The sequence below is a fragment of the Leptodactylus fuscus genome, chromosome 7 (assembly GCF_031893055.1).
Source record: "Leptodactylus fuscus isolate aLepFus1 chromosome 7, aLepFus1.hap2, whole genome shotgun sequence".
Classification (NCBI taxonomy): Eukaryota; Metazoa; Chordata; class Amphibia; order Anura; family Leptodactylidae; genus Leptodactylus; species Leptodactylus fuscus.
The window spans coordinates 61,367,380-61,395,283 of record NC_134271.1 but is presented as its reverse complement, the minus strand read 5'-3'; the positions used below and the strand labels follow the sequence as shown (position 1 = coordinate 61,395,283).

The following is a 27,904-nucleotide window of genomic DNA, read 5'->3' as shown; positions in this document are numbered from 1 at the left end:
TCAGCTCCTTTTGCATCCTTTAATAAAAAGGTAGAAAAATGCCTTATAGGGTTAGTATGTCACAGTAATGTATACAAAGAACTGTTGCATTGCATTAAATGTGCCCTGAAATGCATCGCTTTTGGAGACTTACCAATGCAAAGGATACACTTTTTTTGTGTGCGTGTGTGTATGTGTGTGTGTGTGTGTGTGTGTGTGTATGTGTTTGTGTGTGTGAATCCTTTAATAGGCACCGTTCCATTGATTCTGGCACAGTTGGCATTTTTCATCTAGCCCCCACCATTCCTGAGCAATCAGTGCATGCTAATTATTGTCTCCATGGTCAGGTGTGTCTCAGCTAGGACCAGTCCAGGGGGTGATTCAGAGCTCCAATCAGACATGGGCAGTTTTAGAGTTCAGTAGCACACCCCTTTGTCTGTTCCTCCTTGAGACCAAACACTTGGCAGTACAGAGTCCAATTAGCATATCAGACACCAAAATTAACAGCACTGATTGCTCAAAAATGGTGGGGGATAGAGGAAAAATACCAATTGTGTCTGAATCAATATAGCAGTATCTATTATCCCCTTGAGAACATTGTGATTTTCCATTCCCCCACCATCCAAAAGCCACAAACTTTTAAGCTCTTATATAAAGGCTTATATTTTGTGGGGCATATTCTGCACAACACTGGGATGCTGAAAAAAAAAATCTAAATGGGTGTGGCAGTCTGTCTAAACTGTATGGTTCACTACCATATTTAATATGGGATTGATACAATTCCTAGAACATTTGTTTAAACTACCATTAAAACTGATTACATATGTCTTGTAGGTCCCAGAAAAGTCTCCACCTTAACATGCCCCCCAGGCTGCTCTTACATTTGCCTATAGCAGCCAGATGGGTGACTGACAACCATGTCATCTCTGTTAAACATAATGAAGAATTTTGTGATTTTTTTTTGTAGATCCCCTATCGGTTGTGCTCTGTAGTTTGATGTTGACATGTCTAGCTTGTTGCTCCTCTTTACTTTTATTGGAAAATTCCAATACAAATTACAATAAAGAAAGATATATTATGAAATCAGCATTCACAACCTTAGGCCTACTTGAACCTAAATGGGCACCAAATGGTCCTGTGCCTAGATATTGATGTTGCTTACCTTTTATGACACCCATATCCTTTTATGATGTTATGATGTGTTCTGTGCTGGTCAGAAGAAGCTTATTTGAGTGTTCTGATAAATCTCATTGATGTTCACAATATTATAAATCACTCCACTGCATATGTACAAGAGCGTCCAAGCAGTGGGACCAAGCTACTGAGCATGTGTGACCACTAGCAATGGACACGTTACTTGGACATTCTAAGAAGAAATCCATATAACACTAGAGGACATCATTTGCATGTAACAGCAATATTTAAAAAAAGTGGTATTTTGTAATAATGATTCCAACTGAAAAAAAAAAGTTAAGTTATTACCTAACACAATAAATGAATATTTGTGGGACCACCTCTTTAAATATCTCCTATAATACAGTAATATAAGTGGTTACTTCGCTTTTCTCCAATATCATTCTATTGTCAACTAAAGGAACTCTTCTCTCATAATTTGCCCTTATAACCCTACTATCACTTACAAGTCCCATTCTTCCAGTTCACCTATTCTGATGAATTGTCCCATCCATCGCTTTGATCTATGATATTTCTATTCCTAAAAATGTGACTTGGGCTTACACTGTACACTATTCCATATTTGAATCCTGCTATTTCGACTAGATTCCTTATTGTTAACTACTGTTAATCCTATTACACGTCTATCCTACACAACATAGTGGCCCAACCACCCAGCAGGGGGCAAGGGAAGAATACTTTTAATAGGAACCCAAAGGATTTTACCAACACCCATTACTAGTAACATCACTAACAGTTAATCCTTCCAGCTTATTAGAATTTTTTTTTACTTTAAAGAACATTTTTCTAGAGTCCAGGAAACATGGTTTAAAGGGTCACAGGAATGCAGGAGTATATTAAAATGCAATCTTAGTAATATACTTTTCTCACGGGGTTAAAAAATATCCCATTGTCTACATGTAAAATATAGATTTCTTATAAATTAAGGCAAAAATACAGTAGATTCAATTATTCAAAAGGCAATTGATCTGGAAGTTTATTGTCTATTTTTTCTGGGTGGTACAAGCCCTTAAGACATGTATGCGTATACCAGTGTGTATTACATGTCAATTGTTGCGTTGTGCACTTATTGTTTCAGTATTAAAATCTCACTCTCAGCCCAGAATCTTATGTGTTCACATGGTTTTTAATTGTTGTTTTCTCACACAGCATTTCCCGAATGATACTTGATGGTGTGAAAAAGCAAAGAGAGTGGCAAGAGATGTTTTTATTCCTTGTGTCTATTGTATCGACCTGCAAATTATAGTACAACTACAACGTGGTTCTATTTAAGCTAACCCTCCCTGCCTGAGTCAGCCTGTGCAGACAGAGAGATGTCATTCTGACCAGAGACTTCATACTGCGACCCACTCCTAAATTGGATCATGCTCTTCCCATACCGCAGTGATAGATGTGCGCCTTTGATGACACGTGAAGGCAGTTGGCTATTTATTTTTTTGCTGCAGTGGGGGTGGGAATGAGAACAAAGAGAAGTCTGGCTGGTTATTGTTTAGTAAATTTCTGAGTCTATTTGATGGCGGCTATACAAATTTAGTTTTCCATTTTCCATTTAGCTTAGTAAAGCAATGTATTGTCAGCTGTGGAGGTAGCTTATCTTTTAGTTTTTTATTATTCTCTTTTTAGGCTGCATCTATAGATTTAGAGATACATATATAGATTTTTTTTCACAGATAATGTAGCTTTATTTTTTTTATATTTTTCATTTGAAGTTTTTTTTTTTTTTTAATAAAAAATAACCTTCATCCGTACAAATAATGAATAATTATTACATGTAGGATAAAACACCTCCATTGCCATTGAAGTGTACAAGACAATTGACTAAACAAGTATGACATCTAAACGTAAGCAGCTTATGTCTTGCATCAAAAGAATAAATCATATACAATTTTGCATCATTTCATTTGCATAAAATATACAGCAACTCAGATAAATACATTATGGCATGTCAGATAGTTTGAAAGTTGCATGGGGAGAGCCATTCATGTATGGAATGATGGTACAAAATGCTGGGAAGAAAATTTTATGTCACTGGAATGAAAAAAATGACACTGGCGAAATAAAAAAGGAGGAAGAAATATTGAAAAATGTTTTTGAGTTATTTTTATATGTGTAGCATTATTGTTTGAAGGCACCAGATCAAAGACAAATTGACACACGGAGGTCTTACAGCAATGAAAACATGGGTCCATCCAGATATTAGTATATAATAAAGCATGTTGGACAGACCCTTTGGTTTTATAAAAAAAAAAAATTATTCATACAATTGTTCAGTTTTCCATAACCGGTGGCCGATGAGACACAATTGGTTCCTAAGCTGGTGGCAGTCAGTATGGGGAGCAATAGGGATGTCATAGCATTACTAACATTGGCACTAGGGTCAAAGCTAAATATTTGGCAGTGAAGACCAGGGTAGAACCCTATGACTTGACCATATTATTGAAAGACTTTTTCCCTTCATATATACAAGCATAGAAGGGTTGTGGACCTCTGCTTTATATGCTCACGAGAAAACGGCAAAGAGTAGAAAACAATTGAAACATCATTTTTATTTTAGTTTTTTAATAAATATATCAGCACTTGTTGGACTTGCTGGTGTTACCACATTCAGATTTTCTTATTTATCACCCTATATATTATCCTATTTATCACCCTATTTATGGATAAGCTGCGCTATGGCCCACTGACAAGTTTACTTTACTTACCCCTTTTTATTGCCTTTCTTCTTTGACTTTATTATTCATCGATTTGTACTATGAATCTTGTAGCACAAACATCAGATCTCCAACTTAGAACTTGGTTACATAATTAGGATGAGTTTAGACATCAAACTTTCATTTCAGAAGATGAAAAAATCCATAAAGAACATGAGCATATAGTAATAATAGTATAGCACATGGTATAATTCAATATGCTTAGCTTTCTGGCACAGTTATAAACATCTTTATATAAATTTGTATTCTCCATTATCTAGCTAACGTTACCATGATTGTTAATAGACGGCTAATAGAAATCCCTGAGACTAGCTAGGCAGTCGGGAGCAGAGGCTAAAGAACTTAGAAGAGCTGTGCCATATATCACAACAGTGAAGACTTTTCTTACAAAAAAAGGATGTTCCTTGTCCTCCTATGTTTGTGAACAACCAGTTAGTTCTATACGATCTTGGCAACCCACAATGGGTCAAAGGACAGACAGGTGTCTCATCGGAATTCAGGCTCTTTTCCTTATGTCTCATGTGCTTTATGGTTTCTTCACCTACACACATTGTCTAAACCCTGGAGATGTATTCCCTCTGTACCAATTATCTACATTTTTAAAGAAATTACCTTAAATTATTTCTGACAAATGTAGTTGTCTGCCAATATGTCACTACAACATCAATACTTTCTTTCTATCCGAGGTGGGGGCTAACCCTTTGGGAATCTTGTCTGTCACTAGTGAAACCAGACAGGAATCACAAGTTTATAACTTACACTTACCGACAGGAAGAAATATGTTTCTGCTTGTCAGTCTGCCATGTTTTTACGTTTTATTATTTATTTCTAGGCAGTAAGTGAACCACTTAGAGTGATGTAAAGAGGAAGCGCAAATATCTGCTAGCATTGGAACCCACTCAAAGTTGGACATAGGCGGTAAGGATTTGTTGGCTTTATTTTATTACTATGAACATGTGTATGTGTTGACAAATAAGCAATAGACAAAATATATTTTAGTTCGTTGATGACAAGCATTCCTGATGTAAATGGCAATGGTATTTCAAAAAAATAAGATGTTGCTAACTACCATTTGGGCTACCACTAGATTTACATTATACTGTCCATATTATAGATCCAAGACCAGGACCTCTATGGTAATCTAAAAGTGGCCATACGCATTACATACGAGTTACCCAACATGTCAACCCTTTGTTCTCAAAGAAAATATCATGAGATACCAATACATTTGGGGCATCTTTAGACCACTGGATGTAAGTTTACACTGTTAGATGTTACCAGCAAATTTCCCCCAGCATACTTATTCAAGATTTTTATTAATTTTTGAAAACATTACACAAATGTCTAAAGAAGTAAGACTAAAGGGGGCTAACACCCAACATAACAAAACTAAGAGATGGTTGTGCTAGAGATAATGCAATGACACGGGAGTCAGTAAGTAAGGGAAAGCACACTGTGGAGTAGAAAAAGAGTCATGAGGCCCTCAATAGAGATGTGGTACTTGCATGGTACATGGTACGCTTTCACTTATTAACCAAGTAACAAGAAATAGAATCGCACCATAGCAGCAAAAATGGAAGAATCATAACCTTGAGGACTGCCATCCAGAGCTGTTGCCACCAAATATGGGTCATAGAGCGAGCAAACCATACCACATTTTCTACTGAGGTCCAAGACCGATGTGTACCAGCAGTGAAGGAGTGAGAATGAACTAGCGAGCCATGGGTCTATGGTGCAGCAATGGACCTGGTGAGGTAGGAACCTATGAATGGCCATGACCTCTCCCTGAGCTTGAGTCAGAGAAAGCATAGTGTCTGTGTTGGATAGTCATTGTATGTCCAGATTTATAATGTAGAAAAATAAAGACCAGCATGGCTCCACCGTGGACGGTATCTCACTGAAATACCTATTGGTGCCTCAATGGGAGGAAGTGTGAGCTGCGCGCCGAGACCGGCTTCCGGCTCACACGTGCGGCCCGAGAGCCATGTCGGGAAGAGACCACTGCGCATGCGCAGTTGGAAAACACTGCTCCGACACGCCGGGCCGCACGATCCCCGAAGTAATATTATTAATATTATTGTTGCTATTTTCTGTTTTCAACACGTAACTGGCAGGGCTTGTAATTTATGTTATGCACATAGCCTGGTCTATGACTGACATGAATCCTTTCAGTTTTCACCCTAGTGTCTTTGTAGAATTATAAGTCTACCCTACCATCCCCTATGCACCCCTAACAAACATCACTGGGGATATATGTCCACATGCATATAATGGACAGCCAATAGACAAAAACCCCAGTAATGAATATGTATTTTTTACAGGGATAGTCAATATCTGTTTACAGCTCCCTCTGAGTACTGCCATTGTACATGGTTTGTGTATGCCATTTGACTTTTTGTTTTTGATTTGTTTTTTGATTTGCTTTATGACGCAATTCATTGCTTGTCTTTTTGACTGAGATGCTTTATGTGTTTTATTGAAGAAATATATACACTTGAGAAAAGGCTTTTTAGCCAGAAACGCGTTGTGTGTCAATAAAGGAGTGTTTATCATCATAATCGGGTGAGCGCTGTTTCTCTTTTGGCTGAATCCTGTGAGGGGACTGGTCCGTATTTTTCTGCATCCACACATCTGAGTGACACTTACAGCAGCTGCCTTGGGCCCTTATATATATAGGGCGTTACAAGCTACAGGAGGAGGGGGAGCTTTCACTTGACTCTTTTTGGATGTTTTTCTCCATTTTTAGATGCCAGTTGAGAGAGCGTCCAGACAGAGGAGCTTAGGCAGAGACATGGCTTTGCCTAAGCTTCCATGGTTGACCACATTTCTAAAGATATTTTCCTGTGTTCTTTTATACTGGGTGACGCTGTCACTTGTGCTCATTGTAGAGAAATGGGTAAACTATTTAAATACATATGAAATCACCTGTATCAGAAAACATTACCATTGCTAGACCTAGATATTGTTAATTGTATAGATAAATTTATCCTTTGCATTCCTTATTTCAGAGTAAATATGTATTTGCAGTGATAATTGATAGGCATAGTCAGATCATTTTCCCAGTACAACCATGGTAAAGCTACTGTATGTACAAGGTACCGACCAAGCAATGGTGAAACTACTGGCCATGAAGTCCAGTTATTGCTCACAAAAATGATATCATTATAATATAAACGTTGTTCTGTGTTTTAAAGTGTGTGCGGTGTACACCTCCTGCATATTTAGATGGATGTTTGATGTAAAAGTCTACTTCGTATAGGCTTGATGTACTCTCGTGTACCGTTATGTGCATTTGTTTATTGCGCTGGAATTTTCTATTTGTTATAATGTATTGTTTTGTATATTGCACTGTTTATGCTGATATATCTTTGTACTATGTACACCACTTTAAAGGGATTGTCCACAGGACAGGGGATAAGTGTCCAATCACTGGGGGCCCAATCACCAGCCCAATGCACTTGCGTGACTGGTAGTCCATTCACTATGGGGCTGCAGGAGCTACCAGAGATTACATTCTCAGCATCCCCATAGAAGTGAATTAGGCGCAGGTAACTTAAGTTCACTGGGCTCCATTCACAAGGAGGCCTTAAGGGAACTTTCTGTCCTATATCCTCCTGATCACTGGGGGGCCCAGCAATAAGGCCCTCAATGATCAGAAACTTATCCCCTGTCTTGTGGTTAGGGAGTAGGTGTCCATAATGGGGCAACCCCTTTAAGTGTTGATGTTACTGAGACAGGGACTTTGGTGCAGTATGTGTAGTATGTGGAGACCCCTTGAATCTTGATTTAGGTTGTTCATTTTGGAAGTCAGAGCCGATCCTGTTGATTAACAAGTAAGATCAGCAGATTTAGAAAACTGTCAAAAAGAAAAACTGTCTTTGTTACCATAGCAACCAATCATAGCACAGAAATTTAGGTTAACGTGTTCATTTCGGGAAAAGTTGGTACCATCCAGACAATTTTGGGACTGCAGTCAACTAAGAAGCCCTGAAGTAAGCAGTGGCAAATATATTAGCAGACATTCCTGTTAATAAATTTGGTGAATCGTCTATCAGTTTATGCACCAGAACAGGACATTTTTGCCAACTACAAGCTCCTATAGCTTTGTACTATAATTTAAGATATAAATCATAGTAAATATAATTGGTTTGTGGCATCAATCTGGCATTGGTTTGTGGTTTGTAGGTACCCTGTGCTTGGTGCAGAACAACAAAAAAGTAGACATTTTTTTAACAAAAACAGGTTTGTGCAAAAAGATGTCACTGTTATATCACAAAGAAAACTGTGATAATTTCCCTAAATCCCTGTACAATTGCTCAATTTTTTCATTTTTATCATGTAATAGGATAGAGTATATGTTAATAATCTCTCCTGTTTCAGAAAACAGCCTTACAAAATATCCTCCATAAACATGAATGTTTTAACTAAAAAATGTGTAGATGCCTACACGGCAAGGGGTACAGAATTATCAATTGTTACAGGGCCCTGTAGCCTCAGGGGGCCCAAAGGCCTCTCTGCAACATAGGAAGGCACCAGTATTATAGACAGCACATAGAAAGAGGGTCAAATTAGATACTGTATTATTCTTTAGGATCCAGGAACTTCAAGTTATGCTTCTGTCCTTGAGACCACTAAGGTCTCACCCTTCATCTATGCACAATAAGTACACATGTGCCATTAAAGGGATGCTATCATTAAAACTCAATTTTTTTCTCACTAACATGTCAGAATAGCCTTAAGAAAGGCTATTCTTCTCCTACCTTTAGATGTCTTCTCTGCGCCACAGTTCAGTATAAATCCCGGTTTTCGTCAGTATGCAAATGAGTTCTCTCGTAGCACTGGGGGCGTCCCCAATGCTGCGAGACAACTCTCCAGCGCCACTTCCATCTTCTTCAGGAACGTCCTCTTCATGTGTCTTCTTCCGGTCCAGGGTTCAAACTTCTAGGCCACAGGCCTAGGGCAAAGCCAACTGCGCATGCCCGACGGCCACAAGAAATACTGTGTAAGCCATTTTCTTCATAATAATGATAGGATCCCTTTTATCTTTGTAGTTATCATTGGACTCACAAGACATATTGTTAAAATAATAGACCCCAATAGCCCATGATTGGCTTTAAAGTCACCTGCCAATGGGGTTGGCTTTTGCTTGACCTTTGGGACACCTTATTGTGTCAGAGACTGAGACCACAGGGCTCTAGTACTTTGGTATGGACAGTCTGACCCTTCATATACTGTATATGATTCATATATACCTTCTTACTACCAATGAATGAAGTGTTTTTTCCTGGATTATTTGCTATTACCTATATGGACTGGTAGCACATGATTTAAGCCATACAATTTACAATGGTTTCCTAGGAACCTTTCTTTTTATATTAAATATGGTATCAACAGGATGTAAAATAGAGTGTAGTGAAATAATAAGTAGAATCATAAATCTCAAGTTTTTTTTCTTGGTCCTGACAATTGCTCCTTCCTAAATGTGCCTGGCTAGTTAGGACTTTGTAAGCCGGTAACAATTCTTTATGCTTTATGCAGCGTTCATAGACCTCTGGTTCCTAATTTTGCTAAAATATCCCTTAGTGCAAGAAAGAAAATAGCAGTATGAGGATAAAAGGCTAAGAAATGTGTAATAAATGGTTTGGGTGTGGGGAGTCTGCTAGACATCTAATCTCTTGCCTTAGCCCAAGATGGAGGGTGTTTTTTTTTTTTTTACGATTCGTACAGAAAATGGCTGATTGCTTTGCTCAGCTGCCTTTAACTATCTGCAGTTCTGTGCCCGGCGTCTCTGAGAATTCGTCAGGCAGAAGCGACAGAAGATGTGACCTTTCTCTTTCAGTCACGTGTTGAGTTGAGAGCGAGAGAGGGAACAAAATTAACATGATATGCCAGCACAGGAGACCTTGATGTATGTAGCTCCTTACCTTGTTAGTGATTATATGATGTACCTCAGAAATATCAAAATCTCTCCAGGAAGCGAGCACACTACCTGTTTAAATGGCAAGCAATAACTCGGTTCCTGACAGTGTACATGAACGTTAACAGCTTCAGTGCTGGTTGGGATCTGTCATTCCCTTATCCAAGAGCTCTACCTCCATGTAGATAAAGTCAAATGTTTCCAATTATAGATTGGGACGGTGGTGGAATGGTGGACTTTATGAAGACAACAAAGTCCATCCAAGTGTAGAAACATAGGCAATGTTAATAAATCAGCGTCATTAGAAAGATGACCTCCGGCATCGCCAAAGCTACCATTACAATATATAATATTCAGGAATAACTTGGAGTTAAGAGCTATCACAAATTCTATGGAGGCCTATTCAGCGTCTTTCCAAATACTGAGTTTTCAGTACCTTAATCAATGAGTTTACAATAAGTAAAATGTTTTAGCCCAATAGGAGTATAGTCTGTGACTCTCCCCAAAAAATAAGCAAAAAATATAATGTTAAAATATAATGTTTTAGAATCTAGAGAGGGAATTATACAATGGCAACCAAATTTATGTAATGATCAATTTATTTAAAATTGTGTAATGAACATGGATAATTACGGAATATAAGTATGGATAAATATACAAATGCATTAAATATAGCAATAATAATTAATCATAATACAGTATAATCTTGTACAGTATATCTACATGGCATATGATACATGCATTGACATATATGTATATAGATAGGTAAGTTTTGTAACTCAAAGTAAATGACTACTTATACAATGTTTCTTAGATATTTCTGCCTTTATTGAGTTAACCTTTTACATACCAGAGGTGTTCCCAATAAGTGATGCTTCAGTGATATTTTCCGGCTCCCTGCTCAGATAATATAGGGTGGTAACGTGTGTAAAGATTGAATGACATAGCCCTTCTTCCTCACAAATGCATTTTGTACATGTTAGTATTTTTTAAAGATTCTGCCTGGAGCTGCATTTAGCGGTGACAGGAAGAATTCTGTGTGACACTTTTGCAGTAATGTGCCGGAGCAGAAAATCTCTTCTATTAAAGAAGATTGATGAGTGCTATGTAAATATTTGTATTTGTCTCTATTTAATTGCGCCTCTTCAAATTTCATGCGCAGATATTCTCTGCAAAGCATTAATTAATTGACTCATTAAAATGACAGTGATTTTTCAGGCTTTTGTGTCTTTTTTATATTTCTAATAATAACTATTGTCTATCACGCTGTATATATAAGTATACACTCCAAGTAAAAAAAAATATTTTATCTTCTCTTGTATTATTTTTTTTTTTTTTATTGTATAGCTGAATGCGGCAAAAACTGTAAAAAAAGAAAAACATTTTTATTACTTGTACATGGGACTAAGCAGATTAAAATGAATCTCTTAATTCCTTTTGATAGGAAATTAAAAATTAAATGTATTGTAATGGGAGAAAATGCTAAAAATATTGAGCTGATTCCCCCTACCTAGAAAAATCTTTTAATTTGAATGTCTGATTGTCGTAATCTTACTCTCCATGGTCTGAGCCGGTTAGTCTCCATGTTTGTAAAATATCCGTGTAATACATTGATTAACAAGTAAGCCGCAGCAGGAACTGTCCCAGCTGTCAGCCTGACAGTCCAAGCCTTGATTCAGCTATTTCACTGTGGACGGCTATGAGTGTATCATATAGAAATGATACTATAGAATTGAGCTGACCCACTGCAAGAGCAATGGAGTGTCTGCTTGAGGTAGCACAGTGACACCTGAACGCTGCAAGGCCATCAGATATCCCTTATTAAACTGAAGGGGAGGAGGAAGAGGATTTTAGGAAGGTGCAACTGAAGGGTGAGTGACCACTCATTTGTATGCGCATGTGGAAGGGTGATCTATATATATATATATATATATATATATATATATATATATATATATATATATACTTTTATTATTAAATTAAAATGCGTAATCAATTACAATACTTTTAGTGTATAATGATTTTTAATTATATGTCAAATATAATCTGATCACATCATTTAATCTTTCATATGAATTTAAGTATTTTTAATTATATAAATATACATTTTAATTTTTTCATTATTTTTTGCTTTATTTTAAAATATTTTTCTAAATTAAATTTTGATTTATTTTTATGAAGTAACAATATATACGTGTTAATCTGTTATATTTTAAAATATATCAGAAGTAAATATCATAAGTTGTCAATAATTATACATTGAACCTGTTGAATTTACTGGCATGAATTTCCTTCATTAAAAGGCTGTGACATTTACATTGACACTGACTAGAAATAAATCTACTGCATTTTAAAGTTATAAAAATGTTGTTTATAATAATTGTTTCATATAATGGGAATACATAGGAACAGCTTTGCAATGCCCAGTACAAAGTACATAGAGTAAAGAGATACTGCTGTGGTTAATCTGGAGTAAAGTCATCATTTACCCTACATGATCATAGTGACCATTCAGCCATCGGCAGTTTCTGCTCCCCTTCCAGCCCTTTGTACCCCATAAAGAAAATTTACAAATAATATCCCTTACAAGCAAAAGCTTGATAAATCAGCGTTTAATGTTTGATTTAAAATATAACACCTTTATTATGGATTTTATTCCTTTGCTTTAATGTTAAGTTAACCATTTCAGGGAGACAAGCTCAAGCATTAATTTATCTTAAATAATATAATGTATATAATGAGACGTGTTCATGTGATATAGCTAAAATATATTCAATAACAAAAATATGTAATATTGATAATAATGTTCTAGTGATAGCTGTATTAATATACAGAAATGTATAGTGATTAATCATATTAGCAGGATAAGGATATATGAAAAAAGGTATTATTATTTTTAAATAGATTAATTAATTACTTACTTAATTAATTAATTAATTAATATGAATATTCAGAATTTCTTCAACTACTAATTGCATATAAAACCATATATACTGGTTGTTTAGTTTCACTATATTGTAATTTACCTATCATCATCATTATTATTATTATTATTATTATTATTATTCATAAATTGGCCATATGTGTAATAGTAATTCCTAGTGGTGCTTATAATCAATTAGATAGATAGTTAGATAGATAGACAGACATATATGATAGATAGATAGATAGATAGATAGATAGATAGATAGAGATATGATAGATAGATAGATAGATAGATAGGAGATAGATAGATAGATAGATAGATAGATAGATAGATAGATGATAGATAGATTAGATGATATATAGAGATAGATAGATAGATAGATAGATAGATAGATAAATTAACTGCACATAGAAAACACATTAGTACTATATCTGCCATTTAATTGAATGGTTCACTTTCTTTATCTAGTTATATTCATTTAATTAAAGTGGTAAATAAATTGAAACATTTTATATACATTTTATATAAATATTAAATTAAAGTTTTCATTTTCCTTTTAATTAATATTGCAGATTTTAACAAGATAAAGGCTATGGTATAATGCACTATAATAATACCTAGACCACATTGAACATACTCCATAAACTTTTGGTATATAATATCTCTTAGTGACTTCAGTAAGTAAGATAATGGGAATGGTACCATATTCTTGTCCTCTGCAGAAACAGTTTTCATTACATTCTCCTACTTTGTTTGTTAATTTCAATTTTAATTCCCCAAGAAGCTCAAGAAGTTCCCTGGAGCCGAAGTAATCTCTCTCACAGGGAATATATGTGTCAATTATTAATGTATTTACACTAATTTAATCACCTCTGATGAATAAATGAAAACGTAAAACATGGCCTTTAGTCTCTTAAAGGCGAACTTTTGGAAAAACTGATACACTGGGTATTTACTAACCCATCTACACCAGTTTTAGGCTGGACAACCCCTTTAAGACTGGCTTACAGAATGCCTGTCTTAATAAATCCCCACAATTTTGCACTTAGTAGTAAGATTGAGGAGGCAGTACCTGACTCAAAAATTCAAAGGACACCAAAGAGAACACTTTTATATACCTCCCCTTCAGGCAGAGGACCTGTGAATTAGGTTTCTTCACTGTATTCCTATGTAAAGTTTTGGGCCCATAATCCACTGGTCTTTCTGTAGTTTAGGGTCCCAAATCTGAGTCTCATTTTTCCAATTGTGTCCTTGAACAATTTAATAGTTTTTTAATGTGACAGAGATGAGTCTAGGATTCATGTCTAGTGGCTCCGGATCCAGGACAATCCAGGACAGTACACCTCTATTCATTGCAAATGAGCCATAACACAGCAAAATCAGATGAAATCAGATGAAATAACAACATTATAAATGGAAAAATAACTCCGGTGTAAGGTAGCCTATCACATGGAAAATTATATGTCATCTCCAGGCAGCATGTTGTAGAGCAGAAGGAGCAGAGCAGACTGATATATTATTCTGTGGGGACAAAAAATCAGTATAACTTGTCATTTATCCATTGAAATCTCAGCACTTTCCATATTAAGTCAAGGATGTGATTGACTGCTATCTGTGTATGCACAGTGATAGAAGGAAAGCTGTCAGTCACTGATAGGACTGCAATAGAGATGAGCGAACACTAAAATGTTCGAGGTTCGAAATTCGATTCGAACAGCCGCTCAATGTTTGTGTGTTCGAACGGGTTTCGAACCCCATTATAGTCTATGGGGAACAGATACTCGTTAAGGGGGAAACCCAAATCCGTGTCTGGAGGGTCACCAAGTCCACTATGACAACCCAGGAAATGATGCCAACACCTCTGGAATGACACTGGGACAGCAGGGGAAGCATGTCTGGGGGCATCTAACACACCAAAGACCCTCTATTACCCCAACATCACAGCCTAACAACTACACACTTTACACACTCAATACCACATCTCTGACAGTAGGAAAACACCTTGAAACATGTGTATTTGGCACTTGCAGTGGGGAGAGCTTGTCACCAGCAGTGAATTTGGCCCTTGTAGTAAGTTGAGGTTGGCACCAACATTTGTTTTGAAAATCAGGGTGGATTGAGCCTCTAACCAGCAGAGTTTGGGCAAATTCATGGTGGAGGGAGCCTCTAAACACCCCAGTTTGGACCAATTCATGGTGGAGGGAGCCTCTAAAAACCCCAGTTTGGACCAATTCATGGTGGAGGGAGCCTCTAAAAAACCCAGTTTGGACCAATTCATGGTGGAGGGAGCCTCTAAAAACCCCAGTTTGGACCAATTCATGATGGAGGGAGCCTCTAAACAGCCCAGTTTGGGCAAATTCATGGTGGAGGGAGCCTCTAAAAACCCCAGTTTGGACCAATTCATGGTGGAGGGAGCCTCTAAAAACCCCAGTTTGGACCAATTCATGGTGGAGGGAGCCTCTAAAAACCCCAGTTTGGACCAATTCATGGTGGAGGGAGCCTCTAAAAACCCCAGTTTGGACCAATTCATGATGGAGGGAGCCTCTAAACAGCCCAGTTTGGGCAAATTCATGGTGGAGGGAGCCTCTAAAAACCCCCAGTTTGGACCAATTCATGGTGGAGGGAGCCTCCAAAAACCCCAGTTTGGACCAATTCATGGTGGAGGGAGCCTCTAAACAGCCCAGTTTGGGCAAATTCATGGTGGAGGGAGCCTCTAAAAAACCCCAGTTTGGACCAATTCATGGTGGAGGGAGCCTCTAAAAACCCCAGTTTGGACCAATTCATGGTGGAGGGAGCCTCTAAACAGCCCAGTTTGGGCAAATTCATGGTGGAGGGAGCCTCTAAACAGCCCAGTTTGGGCAAATTCATGGTGGAGGGAGCCTCTAAAAACCCCAGTTTGGACCAATTCATGGTGGAGGGAGCCTCTAAAAACCCCAGTTTGGACCAATTCATGGTGGAGGGAGCCTCTAAAAACCCCAGTTTGGACCAATTCATGATGGAGGGAGCCTCTAAACAGCCCAGTTTGGGCAAATTCATGGTGGAGGGAGCCTCTAAAAACCCCCAGTTTGGACCAATTCATGGTGGAGGGAGCCTCTAAAAACCCCAGTTTGGACCAATTCATGGTGGAGGGAGCCTCTAAACAGCCCAGTTTGGGCAAATTCATGGTGGAGGGAGCCTCTAAAAACCCCCAGTTTGGACCAATTCATGGTGGAGGGAGCCTCTAAAAACCCCAGTTTGGACCAAGTCATGGTGGAGGGAGCCTCTAAACAGCCCAGTTTGAGCAAATTCATGGTGGAGGGAGCCTCTAAAAACCCCCAGTTTGGACCAATTCATGGTGGAGGGAGCCTCTAAAAACCCCAGTTTGGACCAATTCATGGTGGAGGGAGCCTCTAAACAGCCCAGTTTGGGCAAATTCATGGTGGATGGAGCCTCTAAACAGCCCAGTTTGGGCAAATTCATGGTGGAGGGAGCCTCTAAAAACCCCAGTTTGGACCAATTCATGGTGGAGGGAGCCTCTAAAAACCCCAGTTTGGACCAATTCATGGTGGAGGGAGCCTCTAAAAACCCCAGTTTGGACCAATTCATGGTGGAGGGAGCCTCTAAAAACCCCAGTTTGGACCAATTCATGATGGAGGGAGCCTCTAAACAGCCCAGTTTGGGCAAATTCATGGTGGAGGGAGCCTCTAAAACCCCCCAGTTTGGACCAATTCATGGTGGAGGGAGCCTCTAAAAACCCCAGTTTGGACCAATTCATGGTGGAGGGAGCCTCTAAACAGCTCAGTTTGGGCAAATTCATGGTGGAGGGAGCCTCTAAAAACCCCAGTTTGGACCAATTCATGGTGGAGGGAGTCTCTAAAAACCCCAGTTTGGACCAATTCATGGTGGAGGGAGCCTCTAAACAGCCCAGTTTGGACCAATTCATGGTGGAGGGAGCCTCTAAAAACCCCAGTCTGGACCAATTCGTGATGGAGGGAGCCTCTAAACAGCCCAGTTTGGACCAATTCATGGTGGAGAGAGCCTCTAAAAACCCCAGTTTGGACCAATTCATGGTGGAGGGAGCTCTAAACAGGCCAGTTTGGGCAAATTCATGGTGGAGGGAGCCTCTAAACAGCCCAGTTTGGGCAAATTCATGGTGGAGGGAGCCTCTAAAAACCCCCAGTTTGGACCAATTCATGGTGGAGGGAGCCTCTAAAAACCCCAGTTTGGACCAATTCATGGTGGAGGGAGCCTCTAAACAGCTCAGTTTGGGCAAATTCATGGTGGAGGGAGCCTCTAAACAGCCCAGTTTGGGCAAATTCATGGTGGAGGGAGCCTCTAAAAACCCCAGTTTGGACCAATTCATGGTGGAGGGAGCCTCTAAACAGCCCAGTTTGAGCAAATTCATGGTGGAGGGAGCCTCTAAAAACCCCCAGTTTGGACCAATTCATGGTGGAGGGAGCCTCTAAAAACCCCAGTTTGGACCAATTCATGGTGGAGGGAGCCTCTAAACAGCCCAGTTTGGGCAAATTCATGGTGGATGGAGCCTCTAAACAGCCCAGTTTGGGCAAATTCATGGTGGAGGGAGCCTCTAAAAACCCCAGTTTGGACCAATTCATGGTGGAGGGAGCCTCTAAAAACCCCAGTTTGGACCAATTCATGGTGGAGGGAGCCTCTAAAAACCCCAGTTTGGACCAATTCATGGTGGAGGGAGCCTCTAAAAACCCCAGTTTGGACCAATTCATGATGGAGGGAGCCTCTAAACAGCCCAGTTTGGGCAAATTCATGGTGGAGGGAACCTCTAAAAAACCCCAGTTTGGACCAATTCATGGTGGAGGGAGCCTCTAAAAACCCCAGTTTGGACCAATTCATGGTGGAGGGAGCCTCTAAACAGCTCAGTTTGGGCAAATTCATGGTGGAGGGAGCCTCTAAAAACCCCAGTTTGGACCAATTCATGGTGGAGGGAGTCTCTAAAAACCCCAGTTTGGACCAATTCATGGTGGAGGGAGCCTCTAAACAGCCCAGTTTGGACCAATTCATGGTGGAGGGAGCCTCTAAAAACCCCAGTCTGGACCAATTCGTGATGGAGGGAGCCTCTAAACAGCCCAGTTTGGACCAATTCATGGTGGAGAGAGCCTCTAAAAACCCCAGTTTGGACCAATTCATGGTGGAGGGAGCTCTAAACAGGCCAGTTTGGGCAAATTCATGGTGGAGGGAGCCTCTAAACAGCCCAGTTTGGGCAAATTCATGGTGGAGGGAGCCTCTAACCAGCCCAGTTTGGACCAATTCATGGTGGAGGGAGCCTCTAAAAACCCCAGTTTGGACCAATTCATGGTGGAGAGAGCCTCTAAACAGCCCAGTTTGGACCAATTCATGGTGGAGGGAGCCTCTAACCAGCAGAGTTGGTGGAAATCAGGGTGGAGGGAGCCTCTAACCAGCAGAGTTGTGGGAAAGCAGGGTGGAGGGAGCCTCTAACCAGCAGAGTTGGTGGAAATCAGGGTGGAGGGAGCCTCTAACCAGCAGAGTTGTGGGAAAGCAGGGTGGAGGGAGCCTCTAACCAGCAGAGTTGTGGGAAAGCAGGGTGGAGGGAGCCTCTAACCAGCAGAGTTGTGGGAAAGCAGGGTGGAGGGAGCCTCTAACCAGCAGAGTTGGTGGAAATCAGGGTGGAGGGAGCCTCTAACCAGCAGAGTTGGGGGAAATCAGGGTGGAGGGAGCCTAGTATTAGCAGAATTGTGCAACGCTTATGGTGGATGAGTATGAGGATGCGGAGGAATTGGAGAGGTTGAGTACAGACATGGAGTTTCATGTTGGGGTGCTTTACACAGGTGGGCACAAAAATGAAGGCTCTATCCAGTGGTGGTTCATTTTTATCAAAGTGAGACGGTCGGCACTCTCAGCTGACAGACGGGTGCGCTTGTCAGTGATGATGCCACCGGCTGCACTGAACACCCTCTCAGATAGGACGCTGGCGGCAGGACAGGACAGCACCTCCAAGGCATATAGGGCAAGTTCAAGCCACAGGTCCAACTTCGACACCCAATACGTGTAGGGCGCAGAGGGGTCGGAGAGGACAGGGCTGTGGTCGGAAAGGTATTCCCGCAACATGCGCCTATACTTCTCACGCCTGGTGACACTAGGACCCTCCGTGGCGGCACTTTGGCGAGGGGGTGCCATCAAGGTGTCCCAGACCTTAGACAGTGTGCCCCTCGTTTGTGTGGACCGGTGAGAACTTGGTTGCCTACTGGAGGAATTGCCCTCCCTGCCGCCAACGTCACATGCTGGAAACATCTCCATCATATTCTGCACCAATTGCCTGTGGCAAGCATTGATGCGATTGGCCCTCCCCTCTACCGGAATAAAAGACGAAATGTTGTTTTTATACCGGGGGTCAAGGATAGCAAAGATCCAGTACTGGTTGTCCTCCATGATTTTGACAATACGCTTGTCGGTTGTAAAGCACCCCAACATGAACTCAGCCATGTCTGCCACAGTGTTAGTTGGCATGACTCCTCTGGCCCCACCGGAAAGTTCAATCTCCATTTCCTCCTCATCCTCCATGTCTACCCATCCGCGCTGCAACAATGGGACGATTCGAAGTTGCCCGGAAGCCTCCTGTATCACCATCACATCATCGGACAACTCTTCTTCCTCCTCCTCCTCCTCCTCCATTAAACGCAGTGAAGCGGACAGATGTGTGGACCTACTCTCCAGCTGTGACGGATCGGATGCTATCCCTAACTCCTCTGTGTGATCTGAGTTATCCCTGATGTCAATCAGGGATTCTCTCAGAACACACAAGAGCGGGATTGTAAGGCTCACCATCGCATCCTCAGAGCTCACCCTCCTTGTGGACTCCTCAAAGACCCGTAGGATGTCACAAAGGTCTCTCATCCATGGCCACTCATGGATGTGAAACTGAGGCAGCTGACTTTGTGGCACCCTAGGGTTTTGTAGCTGGTATTCCATCAAAGGTCTCTGCTGCTCAACCACTCTATTCAACATCTGAAACGTTGAGTTCCAGCGTGTGGGGACGTCGCACAAAAGCCGGTGTTGTGGCACATGCAGGCGTTGCTGGAGAGATTTTAAGCTAGCAGCGGCTACTGTCGACTTGCGAAAGTGGGCGCACATGCGCCGCACTTTCACCAGTAGCTCTGGAACATTGGGGTAGCTCTTTAGGAAACGTTGCACCACTAGGTTGAAGACGTGGGCCAGGCATGGAACATGTTGGAGTCCGGCAAGCTCCAGAGCTGCTACCAGGTTCCGGCCGTTATCACAAACGACCATGCCTGGGCCCAGGTGCAGCGGCTCAAACCATATTGCCGTCTCATCGAGGAGGGCACCCCTCACCTCGGAGGCAGTGTGCTGTCTGTCCCCCAAGCTGATCAGCTTCAGCACAGCCTGCTGACGTCTACCAACGCCAGTGCTGCAACGTTTCCAACTCGTAGCTGGGGTCAATCTAACAGCGGAGGAGGAGGCGGTGGCGGAGGAGGAGGCGGTGGCGGAGGAGTAGGCGGTAGAGGAGGAGGAGGAGGGGGGTGTTCTTCTCGTGTCCCTGCCAGGAATGTTAGGCGGGGAGACGAGGTACACCGGGCCAGTTTGGGAAGCAGTCCCAGCCTCAACTACATTCACCCAGTGTGCCGTCAGTGAAATGTAGCGTCCCTGTCCGCATGCACTTGTCCACGCGTCGGTGGTCAAGTGGACCTTTGTGCAAAGCGCGGAACTAAGGGCCCGCCTGATGTTGAGTAACACGTGCTGGTGCAAGGCGGGGACGGCACACCGGGAGAAGTAGTGACGGCTAGGGACGGCATAGCGAGGTGCCGCAGTTGCCATCAGGTCCAGGAAGGCGGGAGTTTCAACAAGCCGGAACGCCAACATCTCCTGGGCCAGCAGTTTAGCGATGTTGGCGTTCAAGGCTTGCGCGTGTGGGTGGTTAGCAGTGTATTTCTGCCGCCGCTCCAATGTCTGAGAGATGGTGGGTTGTTGTAAAGAAGCGCCTGATGGTGCCTTTGATGGTGCAGGAGAAGGAGATAAGACAGGAACAGGGGAGGATGAGGGAGAAGTCAACAAAGTGGCGGAGGCAGATGAAGTGGTGTCCTGGCTCATCCTCTGGAGTGCATCGCCAGCACAGTCAGCAGTGGCAGTGGCAGAGGCAGAGGCAGTGGCAGAGGCAGTGGCAGTGGCGTGAACGGCAGGCGGCCTTTGTCCTGCCGTTGCTGCCTGCCACTGATTCCAGTGCTTGGATTCCAAATGACGGCGCATTGAAGTGGTGGACAGGTTGCTCTTCTCAGAGCCCCTAATCAATTTCGAGAGGCAAATTGTGCAGACAACACTATATCTGTCCTCGGCGCATTCCTTGAAAAAACTCCACACCTTCGAGAAACGTGCCCTCGAGGTGGGAGTTTTTCGGGGCTGGGTACGAACTGGAACATCTTGGGAGATTCCGGGTGTGGCCTGGCTTCGCCTAAGCTGCTGACCTCTGCCTCTAGCTACCCTTTTTGGTGCTGCACCTGCCTCAACATCCACACTACTTTCCCCGCTTGACATCCCCCCTGTCCAGGTCGGGTCAGTGTCCTCATCATCCACCACTTCCTCTTCCAACTCCTGTCTCATCTCCTCCTCCCGCACAATGCGCCGGTCAACTGGATGCCCTGACGGCAACTGCGTCACATCATCGTCGATGAGGGTGGGTTGCTGGTCATCCACAACCAAATCGAACGGAGATGGAGGAGACTCTAGTGTTTGAGCATCTGGACACAGATGCTCCTCTGTTAGGTTCGTGGAATCGTGACGTGGAGAGGCAGGTTGAGGGACAATGAAAGGAGCGGAGAACAGCTCTGGGGAGCAGGGACAGTTGGGGTTATTGTTCTGTGAAGCTTGGGAATTTTGGGAGGAAGGAGGACAAGACTGTTGGGTAATAGGAGGAGAGGAGGCAGAGTCTGACTGGCTGCTGGACAATGTGCTGTAAGCGTTCTCTGATAGCCATTGCAAGACCTGTTCCTGGTTCTCGGGCCTACTAAGGTTTGTACCCTGCAGTTTAGTTAATGTGGCAAGCAACCCTGGCACTATGGAGTGGCGCAATGCTTGCTGCCCCACAGGAGTAGGCACGGGACGCCCTGTGGCTTCACTGCTACCTTGCTCCCCAGAACCATTCCCCCGACCTCGCCCACGGCCTCGTCCACGTCCCTTTCCGGGAGCCTTGCGCATTTTGAATTCCCAGTTAGAAATTGGCACTATATACCAGTAGCAAAAATTGTGGGTGCACGTAACCCCAATATATTCTTTGAATTCCCAGTCAGACAATGGCACTATATACCATTAGCAAGAAATGAGGGTATTTATAACCCCAATATATTCTTTGAATTACCAGTCAGAAACTGGCACTATATGGCAGTAGCAAGAAATGAGGGTACTTATAACCCCAATATATTCTTTGAATTCCCAGTCAGACAATGGCACTATATACCAGTAGCAAGAAATGAGGGTATTTATAACCCCAATATATTCTTTGAATTACCAGTCAGAAACTGGCACTATATGGCAGTAGCAAGAAATGAGGGTATTTGTAACCCCAATATATTCTTTGAATTCCCAGTCAGACAATGGCACTATATACCAGTAGCAAGAAATGAGGGTATTTGTAACCCCAATATATTCTTTGAATTCCCAGTCAGACAATGGCACTATATACCAGTAGCAAAAATTGTGGGTGCACGTAACCCCAATATATTCTTTGAATTACCAGTCAGAAACTGGCACTATATGGCAGTAGCAAGAAATGAGGGTATTTGTAACCCCAATATATTCTTTGAATTCCCAGTCAGACAATGGCACTATATACCAGTAGCAAGAAATGAGGGTATTTATAACCCCAATATATTCTTTGAATTACCAGTCAGAAACTGGCACTATATGGCAGTAGCAAGAAATGAGGGTATTTATAACCCCAATATATTCTTTGAATTCCCAGTCAGACAATGGCACTATATACCAGTAGCAAGAAATGAGGGTATTTGTAACCCCAATATATTCTTTGAATTCCCAGTCAGACAATGGCACTATATACCAGTAGCAAGAACTGAGGGTATTTGTAACCCCAATATATTCTTTGAATTCCCAGTCAGACAATGGCACTATATACCAGTAGCAAAAATTGTGGGTGCACGTAACCCCAATATATTCTTTGAATTACCAGTCAGAAACTGGCACTATATGGCAGTAGCAAGAAATGAGGGTATTTGTAACCCCAATATATTCTTTGAATTCCCAATCAGACAATGGCACTATATACCAGTAGCAAGAAATGAGGGTATTTATAACCCCAATATATTCTTTGAATTCCCAGTCAGACAATGGCACTATATACCAGTAGCAAGAAATGAGGGTATTTATAACCCCAATATATTCTTTGAATTACCAGTCAGAAACTGGCACTATATGGCAGTAGCAAGAAATGAGGGTATTTGTAACCCCAATATATTCTTGAATTCCCAGTCAGACAATGGCACTATATACCAGTAGCAAGAAATGAGGGTATTTGTAACCCCAATATATTCTTTGAATTCCCAGTCAGACAATGGCACTATATACCAGTAGCAAAAATTGTGGGTGCACGTAACCCCAATATATTCTTTGAATTACCAGTCAGAAACTGGCACTATATGGCAGTAGCAAGAAATGAGGGTATTTGTAACCCCAATATATTCTTTGAATTCCCAGTCAGACAATGGCACTATATACCAGTAGCAAGAAATGAGGGTATTTGTAACCCCAATATATTCTTTGAATTCCCAGTCAGACAATGGCACTATATACCAGTAGCAAAAATTGTGGGTGCACGTAACCCCAATATATTCTTTGAATTCCCAATCAGACAATGGCACTATATACCAGTAGCAAGAAATGAGGGTATTTATAACCCCAATATATTCTTTGAATTCCCAGTCAGACAATGGCACTATATACCAGTAGCAAGAAATGAGGGTATTTATAACCCCAATATATTCTTTGAATTACCAGTCAGAAACTGGCACTATATGGCAGTAGCAAGAAATGAGGGTATTTGTAACCCCAATATATTCTTTGAATTCCCAGTCAGACAATGGCACTATATACCAGTAGCAAGAAATGAGGGTATTTGTAACCCCAATATATTCTTTGAATTCCCAGTCAGACAATGGCACTATATACCAGTAGCAAAAATTGTGGGTGCACGTAACCCCAATATATTCTTTGAATTACCAGTCAGAAACTGGCACTATATGGCAGTAGCAAGAAATGAGGGTATTTGTAACCCCAATATATTCTTTGAATTCCCAGTCAGACAATGGCACTATATACCAGTAGCAAGAAATGAGGGTATTTATAACCCCAATATATTCTTTGAATTCCCAGTCAGACAATGGCACTATATACCAGTAGCAAGAAATGAGGGTATTTATAACCCCAATATATTCTTTGAATTACCAGTCAGAAACTGGCACTATATGGCAGTAGCAAGAAATGAGGGTATTTGTAACCCCAATATATTCTTTGAATTCCCAGTCAGACAATGGCACTATATACCAGTAGCAAGAAATGAGGGTATTTATAACCCCAATATATTCTTTGAATTCCCAGTCAGACAATGGCACTATATGGCAGTAGCAAAAATAGTGGGTGTATATAGCCCCAATTCTATTGCTAGGGGACTTGCAGTGTATTTCTGGGGTGAAGGTGGGGGGGCACACCGTTGGAACGGGTATCGGGGGTATATATCTGGTATACGGGAATACACTGTCAGTGTATTCCATTCAGGATCCTGGGAAAGCTGGGTTGCGGCGATTGAGCCCATCAGTGCCACGTTACACTGACAAGCTTCTCCCTGGAATTGAAGTTATATGTAAGCCCAATATATTCTTTGAATTCCCAGTCAGACAATGGCACTATATGGCAGTAGCAAAAATAGTGGGTGTATATAGCCCCAATTCTATTGCTAGGGGACTTGCAGGGTATTTCTGGGGTGAAGGTGGGGGGGCACACCGTTGGAACGGGTATCGGGGGTATATATCGGGTATACGGGAATACACTGACAGTGTATTCCATTCAGGATCCTGGGAAAGCTGGGTTGCGGCGATTGAGCCCGTCAGTGCCACGTTACACTGACAAGCTTCTCCCTGGAATTTAGCTCTTATAAGAGCTGTTGGTTGTCTTCTCCTTCCTATCCTAGCCTGTCCCTGCCTACCCAGAATCTAACCCCTAGCTAACTGGACGGAAACCTCCGTCCCCGGTGAATTGCAAGCTCAGAATGACGTGAAGCTGGGCGTCGCTGTTCTTTTAAATTAGAGGTCACATGTTTTCGGCAGCCAATGGGTTTTGCCTACTTTTTTCAACGTCACCGGTGTCGTAGTTCCTGTCCCACCTACCCTGCGCTGTTATTGGAGCAAAAAAGGCGCCAGGGAAGGTGGGAGGGGAATCGAGTAATGGCGCACTTTACCACGCGGTGTTCGATTCGATTCGAACATGCCGAACAGCCTAATATCCGATCGAACATGAGTTCGATAGAACACTGTTCGCTCATCTCTAGACTGCAAACCTATAAATCAACCTGCTCAGTTCCTTCTGCTCTGTAACATGCTGCTTACAGATTGTACTGCATTTTTCATGTGACAGCTTCCCTTTAAACACATATAGGTGTCTGACATCCATGCAAAATTGATGGCAAGATGTGAAATGTTCTGCATGGATGACGTGAAAATGTGCTGTTGATGGCTGAGCTTTCCTTGTTTGGGTCCACTGGCCATACTGCTACAAAGCGACAGCTGGAAATATTTCTAGTCACTCATGGTGTTCCAAGCCAACTCTGCATGATAAAGGAGCTCTAGAATTCTGTATTCACAACATATTTGTTTAAACCTACATGTGGATGCTCTCTACATTAATACAGAATGAAGATGGGTTCTCTAGAATAATATAGAATAAAGGTGGGTTCTCTGGAATAACACAGAATAAAGAAAGGATCTCTAGAATAATACAGAATGAGTGTGAGCTTTCTAGAACAGTGGTCCCCAACCTTTTTTCCACCAGGTACCAGTTTCAGCAAGACAACTTTTCTATGGCCCGGTAGGGGCGGGAAGGGGTGTGGATGAGGGTGGGGAAGGGGTGTGGTTGGGGAGGAGGTTAAGCATGGGGGTGTAGATTAGAATCATGTACATATGAAAACACAAGAGAAAGTGCAAACTGACGGACACTGCAGGTTATGAAGATGGCTACTGATGACAGACACTGTTATGAAGGTGGATACTGATGACGGATATCACTCCTAATGCTTATATTAACTTCACTACAGCCTCACTACAGCTACAGTACAAGACACAGGGACAAGTGACGTGTAATGTAGTTGACTAAAGTTTGGTAGGCGAGTTTGGGGTGGAGCCAAGACCCGCTGCATGTCCTGCATAGTACTAGAATCCCGGACATACAGCGGGTATCGGCTCAACCCCGCACTTTGCTCACCTTATCCCAATGAGCAACAACCAAGCGTCAACCACAGCAGCTGCTGACTCCTCGCCGCCGGTATGCGGACCGGTGCAACATGCCACACGGCCCGGTACTGGTCCGCGGAAAGGCGGTTGAGGTCCCCTGTTCTAGATTAATACAGAATAAAGGTGGGTTCTCTAGAATAATGCAGAATGAAGATGGTTTCTCTAGAATAACACAGAATAGAGAAAGGGTCTCTATAATAATACAGAATGAAGGCAGGTTGTCTTGAATAATACAGAATGAAGGTATGACAATACTTTCGTTGGTTTTTGTCTAATTTCACAGCCAAGCACATTTTGGTCTTATCATCTTTGGAATAGAGGTGAGGTTTGGATTTATCTGGTTCTTGTTGCTTTAGTCTAGAGTTTATATGTGGATATGTATTGCCTTTAGGCTAAGGCCCATGTTGCGAATCACAGCTAAAAAATGCTGTGGAAAAAAAGCAGTGAAAATACAAAAATTTACATGCTGTTTTTCCACTGCATTTCTGCAGCAGCCGAAAACAACATGGGGCGGACACAACCATACTTAACCCTTTCCTAACATTTTAAATAATGACATGCTGGATGTTGGGCATTTAAATATGGGAGCTGACATAGCCGCTGGGTCTCTGCTGTATAATACTGCAGAGACCTGGCGCTAATGCCCTAGATCAGTGCCCTCACTGATTGTGGGCATTAAAGTCCCTGGCACCTTGATCAAAGCTGACCAAGGCACTATTTTCCCAGCAGCGCATGGACATGGGCAGCTATTTTGGGTAGGATCACCTGCGCTCAGAACAGGATCCGTTGCAATGACAGCTGGGGGCATATTGAAGGCTCCAATTTGTAATACAGACTGCTCTATGCAGCCTATCATACAAATGCCAATATTTTGCAATGCATGCACATTGTAATGCATTGCATTACAAAAAAAGATGCCATATGCATACTTATATGTGCCGTTAAAATGAAGCCCGTAAGAAAGTCACACAAACGCACTTTTTCTCCTATTCCACCCCATTCTGAATTTTCTAGCTTCCCAGTACATTGTACAGAATAATAAATGGTACTATTATGAAAAACAATTTAACCCACAAACAATAAGCTCTCATATGCTCTCATAGGCTCTGTGATCTATGAAAAATAAAAAAGTTATCTGGTTTAGTAGGCGGTTTGGAGTTAAAAATGCAAACTGAAAAATGTCACCTGCGGGAATGGTTGTCTAGACTAAAGGAAAAAAAATTAATTATGCTTGGGTGTCCCCACCGCACATGACTATTAAGGTTAATGAGCGACCTCAGCGAAAGACATGACGTCCCCACATCCCTTCCTTAGGCTGCTGATGTCACTGATTGGGATTGGGTTGGGACACGGGATGTCACAGCAGGTGAGAATTTTGGGGAAAATAGGACCAGACTGTGTTGGGAGGCATCAGGGACAGGTGAGTATGTTTTTTTGGGAGGAGGGTAAACATCCCGCTTTCTAATTAAAATTTTTAGCTTGGACAACCTATTTAATTAACCCCTTAAAGCAGAATGATGTGCATATATCTAATCTGTGAGGGTAAGTGATGCATATGTACATGCAGCTGTGCCAGAACAATGACAGTGAGAAAACAACTGTAACTGACAGCTGGGCTCAGCAACAGCAAGCACTGTCTGCAGTGTATATCTGCATCTTCCAAACCATCTGTCTCCCTGAA

The 27,904-nt window shown here is 41.8% G+C and overlaps 1 long non-coding RNA gene across 1 annotated transcript in view; it reads left to right on the top strand.

Moving 5' to 3' along the window:
- Positions 1 to 11,442: 11,442 nt before the first annotated feature.
- The window catches only part of LOC142213621 (uncharacterized), a 289,622-nt gene continuing 273,160 nt past the window's right edge, over positions 11,443 to 27,904 (top strand). The window contains exon 1 of the long non-coding RNA XR_012717238.1: positions 11,443 to 11,672. This is a non-coding gene — a long non-coding RNA (uncharacterized LOC142213621). The remainder of the gene's footprint in view (positions 11,673 to 27,904) is intronic.